General features: G+C 46.3%; 1 pseudogene; it reads right to left on the minus strand.

Moving 5' to 3' along the window:
- Positions 1-9,157: 9,157 nt before the first annotated feature.
- Positions 9,158-10,117, minus strand: LOC105542324 (annotated as a pseudogene).
- Between the last annotated feature and the right edge of the window lie 718 nt (positions 10,118-10,835).

The raw sequence follows: 10,835 nt of genomic DNA on the forward strand, positions 1-10,835 counted from the left end.
GTGGCCGGCGCCTGTAGTCCCAGCTACTTGGGAAGCTGAGGCAGGAGAATGGCGTGAACCCGGGAGGTGGAGCTTACAGTGAGCCGAGATCACGCCCCTGCACTCTGGCCTGGGCGACAGAGCAAGACTCTGTCTCAAAAAATAAACAAATAAATAAATAATTTAAAAATAATTTTTTAAAAAGTATTACAAGGTTGGGCACGGTAGCTCACACCTGTAATCCCAGCACTTTGGGAGGCCAAGGCAGGCGGATCACCTGAGGTTGAGAGTTCGAGACCAGCCTGACCAGCATGGAGAAACGCTGCCTCTACCAAAAATACAAAATTAGACGGGCATGGTGGCTCATGCCTGTGGTCCCAGCTACTTGGGAGGCTGAGGCAGGAGAATCACTTGAACCCAGGAGGTGGAGGTTGCAGTGAGCCGAGATCACACCATTGCACTCCAGCCTGGTGAACAAGAGCAAAAAAAAAAAAAAAAAGATCTACAGAGTCTCCAAACCATTTTCACCTCCAATAATGTAATGTTGATGTAGAAATATAGCTTATACCAAGCTTGTCCAGCCCACGGCCTGCAGGCCACATGTGGCCCAGGATGGCTTTGAATGCAGCCCAACACAAATTTCTTTCTTAAAATATTATGAGGTTTTTTTTGGCAATTTAAAAAAACTCATCCGCTATTGTTAGTGTTCGTGTATTTTATGTGTGGCCCAAGACAATTCTTCTTCTTCCAGTGTGGCCCGAAGAAGCCAAAAGATTGTACCCCCCTGGGTTATACAGTCCAAATTTAGAACTTTTTTCCCTCATTCTGGGATCCGATGGATGATCATGCATTATCTTTGGTTGTCATGACCCATCTCCTAGAACAGTGCACCCTCCTCGTTTGTTTCTCATGATATTGACATGTTGTTAAGATTTCATCTTGTACCAGAAAATCAGAAAGTCCTCAAAGGGGGACAATCAGAACAAGTCACAAAATAGAAGCTGGAAGAATAGGGCTCCCACTGGCCAGATGTAGGAATGTAAGACCATAAAACAGTTTCAGCGGTGGCTGTGAATGCACGGAGTGAAAAAGAATCCCTGAGCCCATAACCATACTGAAAACAGTGACTGAGAGAAGGGACCGTTCTTCCTGGAGGAAGGCCGGCTGGTAAATGTATAAGACCATTTGCAACCTCCAATGTAATCATTGTATGTAGACCATCAGTGGATGCAAAACACTGAGGGAAAGATTTTGACAAACAGCGTGTCCACAAGGTCCCAAAATATCACCACACATGTTATTTGGCAATTTCAAAGGGAAAGGGATCCTTTACAGCAGAGAAATCTGATGGCCAGCACCTTAACCAAGCACCTAACTCAAACTCAGCACGAAGGGGGAAGAGACATCACAAGCCTCACTCCAGGCTGCGATGAGCCAGGTGGACGCTCCTTCTGCAGCAATCCTGGCCACGGCGTTGGGGCTGAACCTCCCCCAGGGAAAGAAGCAGACTCACACAGACTTTGGGCCCTCCTGCAGGCCAGCGGTCCGGGCTCCCATCTAACCTCACTCGGGTGGCCCACAGACACACTTTGCTTTGAGCCCTATCTCCTGCCTGGCCCTGTGCTGGTGCTGGAGATGTGGAGATGGACGCTTTGCTTTCAAGGATGGGGCAGATGGTCAAGAGTCTGTGACCGGGGTCTCGGGCAGTTGGACAAATTCCAAAACAATTGTGACTCCTCCACTAAAGGAAGAAATGAAAATACACATATCTGTTCTTTCTTCTCCTGAACAAGCCAGGTGGAACCGTTTCAAAAAAAAGCAAAATGTTGCTAGAGGTACACTCAGGAGCAATTTGTGGGCTCTTGGTCATTCTATTGAGTGAGACGCCAGGGGTAATAGGGACCATTATCGTTGCTCTGCCATCAGGATTCATGACTGCAACATCAAAGGGTAGCCGTACAGAAGCATCAGAAAAAACACCTGGTGTAATGGGAGCTTTTATCAGCGGTCTGAACCCCTCTCTGGAGCTGCTGCTGTTGGGAGCACCAACTCGGCCACAAACAGCAGCAGCAGGCTTCGGAGTCAGCCCAGAAGCAGCAGGAGGTGGAGTCTGCATCAGCCAAATCAGGGGTGACTTTGCCTGGGATCTGGGTTCTTTAAAGATGCCAAATATCCATCTCAGAAGCCTGCAGAGGCAGACCCAGGAGGCGTCACTCACTCAGCGCATATTTAAGCAGGGCCAACTGTGTACCAGGCACAGTTATAGTCTCTGGCCACAGCAAAGAACAAAACAGACAGAGACCCCTGGCTTCAGGAAGCTCTTCAGGGAAGTGCACTGCACCTGGGAAGGGAGGGGGTGGCAGTGGGGGGCTGTGATTGCTCATGGACATCAGAGGAGCCCCCGGAGAAGGGGGCCTTGCAGCAGGTGCCTAGGCAGTGAGGGTATAGCTGGCAGATGTCCCAGAGAGGAGCATCCCAGGGCAGACGGGGCAGAGGGTAAGACCCCAAGGTGGGAAGCTTCTGGCTTGAACAGAGCAAGGGGACATGGGAGAGAAGCAGGAAAGAGACCGACAAGTGGAAGGCGCCAGAGGCTCAGGGCCCTGTTGACTGGTTGACCGAGGAAAGGCTGTGGTTGCACAGAGCAAGGCTGGAGACCTGGGCTTGGTGCAGGGTGTGGCTGATCTGAACCGTTGAATAGAATAGACTGCAGTGGAGGTTAAGCAGGGAGACCAGGGAGGGTCGCGGTGTGATCATCCTCCAAGAGCAGCCAGGCCGGGACTGCTGCAGGAGAAGACAGGAGGCCAGAGTGCAGGAATCGGTCCGTGTGGACAGCAGATGGACAGAGGTACTGAGCGGTCAGAGGATGGGTGTCGGGGAGGAGAGGAGCTGGCCATGCCGGCCTGAGCACCTGGGCAGGAAGAGGGGCCGTCATGGAGGTGGGGGATGCAGGGAGGAGGCGGTGAGGGAAACCCACGACTATTTGAGTTGGAGAGAGCCCAATCATAGCTGAATGCATGAACCTGGACATCAGTTAAAGGTCTGGGTTGGGCACAGAAATAAGCATTTAAAAATAAAAAATAAAAGGCTACTCCTGATGTTACAGGCAAATCACATCAAAATCCCCAAAACATGACACATGATACTTTTCATCAACCGTGGAACCCCTCGATCTGAGGAATGCATGGGCTTAAGGATGAAAACCTGGAACCAGGTGGGGACTCCTGCTGTTGGAACTGGACCACGTGGATCCCCCACAGTAGCCCCCACACCAACCCATTGCTCTTGCCTCGGGCTGGGGTTTCCAGAAGCAGAGACTGAGATGGAGTTTTCAGTGGGAGTTGTTTTTAGGGATCAACACTTGTGAAAGGAAGTGGGGGTCAGGCCAGGCAGGGGGAAACGCTGATTACGGTAGAGGCGGTTCCAGCTGCCAGCTGGAGACCGTCTGCTGACCATATGCCGCTGCAGCCCAGCAGCAAATCCTTCCTTGAAAGGAGACCCGTATGTTGCTCTTCGTGTCTTCCTCTCTGCATCTGCTCATACTGTTCCCTTTGGCTAGAATGCCCTCTGCACAGCCAAACCCAACTCATCCCTCAAGAACCACTTAGCTGGCTGCTGCCACTCCTGCAAACCCCGTCACCAGTTCCCCATGAGCCTCCCACCCAGCCGTAACCACTCGCCTCTCAGAACTCCCAGAGTGTTCCAGCAATATTTCTCTCCTATTTTGCAGATTATAGATTTTGTATAAAGGCGTTCATATGGTCCAAATCTTTATGAATGGAGTCCCCACAGTTATTACAAAGTAGCATAGAGAGATGACGCCATCACAGTCCAAGAGTTCACTAATGAACTGGCTGCTTATCACATTCATCTCCAAAATCCACCTCTGCAGTCTCAGCTGCACTTGTCTCCCCTGTGCCAGCCCCAACAGGTCCTCAGAGGCCAGGCTTCCTGAGGGTGACATGAAAACATCTGTGCACATAACGCAAGTAGATGAAAACCAGTGCCAAATGGAAATGCACATCTTGCAAAGACGATGGGATTTCGTGAATTTCATGAAAGTGAAATTAGTGAGAACAGCTCATGAAGCCATGGGCACATGAAGACATGGCAATTACACCAGTTAACGACACACTACCTGATGGGTACTTAAAAAGAGAATTATTTGTGTACAAAAGAATTGAGTCCTTCATGGAAATGAATGAGCTATGAAATATTTTGCAAAGCTGAATTTCTTTTATAGAACTGTGAATATTAAACATGAAGTGCAGGGGATTTATAGGAAAACGATAGCCCCAAATCAACGCCTCCCTTCGTTGCAATTATAGCATCAATTTTGTTAGAGATAAGAAATACACTTTCTCTAAAACTTTTCATTTGACTATTCAAGATAAAGTCTCAGTCACTTTTCCCACTCTTTATTTTGAAATATGGTGTCCCTGTCTTAAGTAAATTGACTTTAAGGGACCATTTTTCTTGGTTGACAAAGACTTCCTATACTTTTCTTATATCTCGTATTCAACCAAAAAGACCTTGAGGACATAGAATGAGCATGTTTTTTTAGCCCATTTCACATATTAAGCTGATTCTGCAATGCATAACAAATATCTTCATAGTCACAATCTATACAGCTTTGATCATCTGTGGGGGGCAATAGGGGGCTCTCCAGATGTAACCCACAGTTGGAATCCAGTGCCTAGTAAGCCATAGTGTGGATTTGGGGGGTGCAGGGAGGCACAGACAACACCCGGGATGTCTGTTTTCTTTTTATATACTGTTCATATACTTTTTACATGATAGATGACAACTAATGTCAAATGAATGAGTGAACAAACTAAACAGAGGCACCCCAGGATGTTCTGTTCACTCAAGCTGGTTAGAGAGAAAACAAAACTTATACCCAACATTCACAATGCTCGCTGAGCTCCCGAGAAACCACCAGGTAACTTAAGACAGGAATTCATTTGCATAGGAAAAGGATAACTTGTTTAGCAAACGATGCCAGAACAACTGGTTTCCTATTTGCCAGAAAATTAAGGCTGAAACTAAAATGCATCCCTATCTCATGTCTTCTATGAAGCTAAATTCTAACAAGTTGAAGACTTCATTGTATGAAGTAAAATTAAAATTTTGCAAGAAAATCTAGGATTCTACAGATATAATCTAAAGGTTAGGGATATCTTACAAACCAAGAATGGAAATCCTGAAGCAATAAAAGAAAAAAAGCATATTTGAATATTAAAATTTTGTACATTGTAAGATTATGTAAATAAAATATACATATACACTATAAATCTGCAAAATTATTGTAAAGCAAATGATAAGATAAAGGGTTAATTTCTATTACATGCAGAGAGCTCTTACAAACTAACCAGAAAGAGGTAAAGGTTATAAAGAGACCGTTCCCAGAAGAGCAAATCTCAATATTAAAAAAAAGAAAATTAAGGAAAGATGGGAGGGAAAGAGGGAGGAAGGAAAAAAAAGGAAAAAAAGAAGAAAGTAAAGGAAAAGAAAAGATGTTTGAATTCCTCAGCATTCAAGAAATTTCATATTCAACTCTAAGTTATGGCTTTATGCCTAGCACACTGGCAAAAATGTAAAAGTGCCATAAATCCTATTGCAGCTGGGCTGTGGGGAAAATATACTTTCCTACAGTCTAGTAGAAATGTGGAATATACAATCTCTTCTGAAGGCAATCTGGCAGCATTTAGTAAAATTGTTAAAAGTGCATATACCCTGTGTATGCACCCAGCTCTTGAACCGTTGAAAATCCATCCTATTTGTACCAAAATGTACGAAGATACTTTTACTGCAACGTCGTTCATAGTGGTGCAGAACCAGAAGCAAACAAATTCCCATTACTAGGGGAATGGCTAAGTACTTTGTGAGTATATAAACTTCGTGACATAATGCACATCTGTTGTAAGGAACTAACTTTAATTTGGAACTATACAAGATGACTTGAAGATATTCCTACAAGATATTGAGTGAGAAAATCAAGATGCAGAAAAATGTATGTCATACAATACCATTTTTCCAAAACAATGACTCATTCTCCCTTAAAAAAAGGTTCCTTTTATACCTTTGTGTGTGTGTGTGTGAGAGAGAGAGAGAAACAGAGAGAAAGAGAAATGAGTTCTAGAGAAAGAAATGAGCTTTGCAAGGTTATGGGGTTATAGAAATACAAAGGAAAACATGGAAGGATATGCTGGTTTTTTGTTTTTTTTTTTTTAATACAAGTTATATTTGGAGATGGAGGGGCAGATGTGAGGGGAAGGGCGGAGAAAAAGAAAGTGTCCACACTCCAGCAGGAGTCATGTGATCCCTTTTATGTAAATGTACATGTGTGTCTCTACACAGGAATGTTACAACTAAGAAACCATCTGGCCTCACATATGTAGTGAGGAAGGTAAATCCTAACCTTTGTCTGCCTGAAACAGTGAGGAAGTCATGAATGAGAAGGGAATCTGAGCCAGAGGATAAAGGAGATTTTGACAAGCAAAGTCGGCAGCAAGATGGAAAGAACTCCTGGCAAAGGAAATATCTGAAACAAAGGAAGGCATTTGGAAGGGCAGGTGTTTTATCCATTCAACAAATGTATTGAGAGCCCATGTTGTAGGCAGAATTTTCTAGATGGCCTGCAAGATTTCCATCCCCAGAGCGAACACATCTGGTATAACACCCTCTCTTTGCATGTAGGTGGGACTTGTCGATAGGATGAGATTTCACTTCTGTGATTAGATTATGTTGTGTGGCAGAGATGAACTTTGCAGATGTAATTAAGGTCCCTAATCAGTTGACCCTGAGTTCATCCAAAGAGAGATTATCTCAGTTGAGCCTGACCTAATCAAGTGAGCTCTTTAAAAGAGAATATCAGGCTTTTTGAAGGAAGAGATTTTAAGCCAGAGACATGCTCTCCCAGTGTCCTTGAAGAAGCAAGCTGCTGTGAGTTCTATAGCTATAAGGAAATGAATTCTTCCAACACCACAGGAGAGGAGCCAAGCCTCAAATGAGACCCCAGCCCCAGCCAACACTCTGATTGCCGCCTTTGAGACCTTGATCAGAGGGCCTGACTAAGCCATGCCCAGACTTCTCATCCCCAGAAACTGTGAGATCATAAAAGCACATTGTTTTAAGCTGCCAAGTTTATGGCAATTTATTACGTTGCAATAGAAAATTGATCCAGTCTGCTTTGTGACTGCTCCCACTCAAGGCTGTGGAGAAACTGCACGGGATGGTCCAGACCTGGCTTTAACCTCATGGGGCTCATGGTCTGGTTGGGAAGAAAATCTACACTCAAGAATTTAAATCAGCGGCTAGACACAATGGCTCACACCTGTAATCCCAGTGCTTTGAAAAATCAAGGCAGGAAGATTGTTTGAGGCCAGGAGTTCCAGGCCAGTCTGAACAACATAGCAAGACCCCCATCTCTACAAAAAATAAATTTTAAAAAATTTTAGATTAAAAAAAACAACCATGTGTGTAGTTCTAACTACTCAGAAGGCTGAGGTGAGAGGATCCCTTTATTAAGGCCAGGAGTTCAGGGTTGCAATGAGCTGTGATCACACCACTGTACTCCAGACTGGAAAATAGAGTGAGATGCTGTCTCTGGGGAAAAAAAAAAAAAAGTTAAATCAATAAACAAGCTAGTTAGGAAGAGACTTTGAAAAAACATGAGCATGGCTTTGAGTCAGAGAGTAATTGGGGCGGGGGCTGCATTAGCATGGCTGGTGGTCAGGGAGGGCTTTTCTGAGAGTGCTTTGATGCCAAAATCCCAAGAAAGAGAAGAAACTGACTGGTCAAAGAGCCGCAGGAAGAGCAATCCCAGCAGAGGGAACAGTATGTGCGAAGTCCTGGAGGCACAAAGTGTGGTCCCATTTGACAGACCATGTGTACAATCACTTCTCCCTGAACAAACCTCCAATTGTGGGTTTAGACTCGCACCCTTGAATAACATCCACCATTTCACATACTAAGCTGATTCTACAATGCATAAAAATACCTCCATAGTCACAATCTATACAGCTTTGGTCATCGATGGGGGGCAATAGGGGGCTCTTCAGATGTAACCCACAGCTGGAATCTAGAGACTAGTAAGCCATAGTATGAGTTTGGGGGATGCAGGGAGGCACACACAACACCCGGGATGTCTGTTTTCTTTTTATATACTGTTCATATACTTTTTACGTATATGTATTTCCTGGGTGTGTGGTTGTGTGTGTGTGACAGGGTCTCACTCTGTCGCCCAGGCTGGAGTGCAGTGGCGCAATCTCAGCTCACTTCAACCTTCACTTCCCAGGCTCAAGCAATCCTCCAGCCTTAGCCTCCCAAGTAGCTGCAACGACAGGCACAAGCCACTATGCCTGACTGATTTTTGTATTTTTTGTAGAGATGGGGTTTTGACATGTTTCCCAGGCTAGTTTCTAACTCCTGAGCTCAAAGTGATCCACCCACCTCGGCCTCCCAAAGTGTGGGGATTACAGGAGTGAGCCACTGCGCCCAGCCACATATATGCATTTCTTTTTACAGCTGCCTGAAATTTTGGCAGGGAGCACTGATTTTTCCATTAGAGTAATGATATAATGTCAGTTCTATGGGGGTATAATTTGCATATAATAAAAGCCACCAATTTTAAGTGAACATTTTGTTGAGTTTTGACAATTGTATGCAGTCATATAAATAACCACCATAACAATTGTAATCCAGAATGTTCCCTCATCCCAAACATGTTCTCTCCCACCCCTTGGCAGTCAATCTCTTCTCTCCACTATCAGCCCCTGGCAACCAGTACTCTTTGTCAATTTTGTTTTGAATTTTCTAGAATTGCATGCAAATGGAATCTACATTGTGCCTGGCTTCTTCCTAAACATACTATTTTGTTGTTGTTGTTGTTGTTGTTGTTAATACATGTGTTTGGTGAGTGAAGAGGGTAACAGAAGTGAGAGAGACAGCGCTGTGCACAGCTGGTATAGGCTTGGAGGCTGAATGCCACACAGAGCAACAGAGACACACAGACAGACAGTCCACCCAGCAGGGCAGGCCAGGCAGCATTCTGAGGCCTGTAATACTCGGTTGATCGGTGAGAGCCGGCGGGAAGTCTGGCCCAGGGCTGGAGGCACCCCTGCACCCTGGAGACTCCCTTGTCCGAGGCCCCAGGTGGTGTTGGTGGTGGCAGTGGGGCTCAGCTCACACCATTCAGGGCCTTGCAGGCAAATTCAGGCGGCACAAAGGCTGTGCGGTGCGCGTCTGGGCTGTGGCATTTCAGCTGCATCTGCCCCACCTGCTGATGTGTCGGGTGCTGCACGGGCTCCCAGACATGGGTGCTCATGTCCTGCTGCACAGCGTGAAGCCCGTCTGGCTGCAGGGGTAGATGGGGACCATGCAGTCGGTGTAGCCCACCACGGCAACTGGCAGAACTGCCGCATCTCCTTATGAGGTGAAGGTGCAGCCACTGGCGCGCTCTCTGGCAGCAGAGAATGCCGTCCTCCACCAGGGCCACCTTCATCCGCTGACAATAGGCTTCCTTGAAGAGGCTTTCGGCCGGGCCCATGTGGTCTGAGAAGTCAGTGATAACATCGAAGGCATCCTAGTTCTGCTTCATGAACTCTGAGAAGTCAGTGATAATGTCTGAGAAGTCAGTGATAACGTCGAAGGCATCCTAGTTCTGCTTCATGAACTCAAAACGGTCACCCACATGAAGGGTCAGCTTTGAACTAGAGTAGCAACTGGCCGTGCCTGGCAGGAACTTCTGAGAGACTTGAATGACGTCCTTGTCAATGTTACACTGGACCACAGACTCCAGGCAGAGGTGCTTCCCCACCTCGTGCAAGACAGCCATCTCTGCCCGCAGTGGTCGTGGTTGGAGCGGCTTTCGTGGGTTGGGGTGGCTGCAGAGAGGCAGGATGGCTACCATCTCCTGGCAGAAGAACTCATCCCTCTCTGTGCCCGGAATGATGCCATCCAACACCAGCACATTGCTGTAGGTTTTCCTGCAGAAGACAGGGAGGTTCTGGTAGTGCGAGTGCTGGTCGTGGAGCAGAGACAAGGCCTGCCTGGACCACAGGCTGCACGTCTGGTGGAACCAGCCCTCGGGGATGGCAGTGAGGCCGGGGGCAGTAGGGCCCTTAGGGTCAGGCTCCATGGCAGGCAGGCAATGTGGGGCACGGACCTGGGACTACAGGCCACGTGGAGCCACAGCACACTGGGACCGGCTGCATCATACTTTTGAACTCCATTCCTGCTGCTTTTAGCGGTAAATCATTTCTTGTGCATTGCTGTTGAGTAGTATCATATTCCATTGTAACTGCATACACTGGTGTGTTTACCCACTCGCCGGGTGATGCGCCTTTGTGTTGTTTTGTGATGAATAAAGCTGCTATGTGTGGACATATGTTTTCATTTGTTTTGGATAAATAGTGAGGAGTGAGATCACTGGGTCAAACAGTAAGTGTGTGTTTAACTTTGTAAGAAACTGGGAGCTGTTTTGACACAGCGGTGATACCATTGGAACGGCCACCCATCATGTAGGAGGGTTCCGTCTGCTCCAAATGTTTGCCTACACTTGGTCTTGTCAGTCTCTCTCGATTTAGCAGTTCTACTGGGTGTGTCGTGGCATCGCATGGTGATTTTACTTTGCATCAACAAAGACGTTGAGCATCTTTTCATGTACTCAGCTGCCACTCAGATATCTTCTTTGGTAAAATGTCTGTTCAGATCTCTCATCTCTTTTTAACCAGGTTTTTCACTTCTCAACACTGAGTTGGTCTCCATAACCTCCACCACCAGATGGGACTTTCATTATGATGTTATATTGCAGAACAAAGGGGACTCTGTAGATGTGATTAAGATTAAATAGTCAG

The sequence above is a fragment of the Mandrillus leucophaeus genome, unplaced genomic scaffold, assembly GCF_000951045.1.
Source record: "Mandrillus leucophaeus isolate KB7577 unplaced genomic scaffold, Mleu.le_1.0 Scaffold255, whole genome shotgun sequence".
In the NCBI taxonomy this organism is placed as follows: domain Eukaryota; kingdom Metazoa; phylum Chordata; class Mammalia; order Primates; family Cercopithecidae; genus Mandrillus; species Mandrillus leucophaeus.